Here is a 1,376-nt window from a genome sequence, read left to right on the forward strand (position 1 = left end):
AATCACATCCACAACTACATCCACATACACAACTACAACCACATCCACATGTACAACCACATCCACATGTACAACTACATCCACATATACAACCACATGTACAACCACATCCACGTATACATATACAACCACATCCACATGTACAACTACATCCACATATACAACTACAACCACATGTACAACCACATCCACATATACATATACAACCACATCCACATATACATATACAACCACAACTACATCCACATATACATATACAACCACATGTACAACTACATCCACATGTACAACCACATCCACCTATACAACTACATCCACATATACATGTACAACCACATCCACATATACATCCACATATACATATACAACCACATCCACAACTACATCCACATATACATATACAACCACATCCACATATACATGTACAACCACATCCACATGTACAACCACATCCACATATACAACTACATCCACATATACATATACAACTACATCCACATATACATGTACAACCACATCCGCATATACATGTACAACCACATCCACATATACATGTACAACCACATCCACATATACATGTACAACTACATCCACATATACATGTACAACTACATCCACATATACATGTACAACCACATCCACATATACATGTACAACCACATCCACATATACATGTACAACCACATCCACATATACAACTACATCCACATATACATATACAACCACATCCACATATACATATACAACCACATCCACATATACATGTACAACCACATCCACATATACATGTACAACCACATCCACATGTACAACCACATCCACATATACAACTACATCCACATATACATATACAACCACATCCACAACTACATCCACATATACATGTACACCTACATCCATGTATACATATACAACTACATCCACATATACAACTACATCCACATATACATGTACAACCACATCCACATATACAACTACATCCCACATGTACAACCACATCCACATATACAACTACATCCACATATACATGTACAACCACATCCACATATACAACTACATCCACGTAAACATTTACATGTACAACCACATCCACATATACATGCACAACCACATCCACATATACATGTACAACTACATCCACATATACATGTACAACTACATCCACATATACATGTACAACCACATCCACATATACATGTACAACCACATCCACATATACATATACAACCACATCCACATATACATATACAACCACATCCACATATACATGTACAACCACATCCACATGTACAACCACATCCACATATACAACTACATCCACATATACATATACAACCACATCCACATATACAACTACATCCACATATACATGTACA

Source organism: Salmo salar, chromosome 05 (genome assembly GCF_965601325.2).
Source record: "Salmo salar chromosome 05, fSalSal1, whole genome shotgun sequence".
Lineage (NCBI taxonomy): Eukaryota > Metazoa > Chordata > Actinopteri > Salmoniformes > Salmonidae > Salmo > Salmo salar.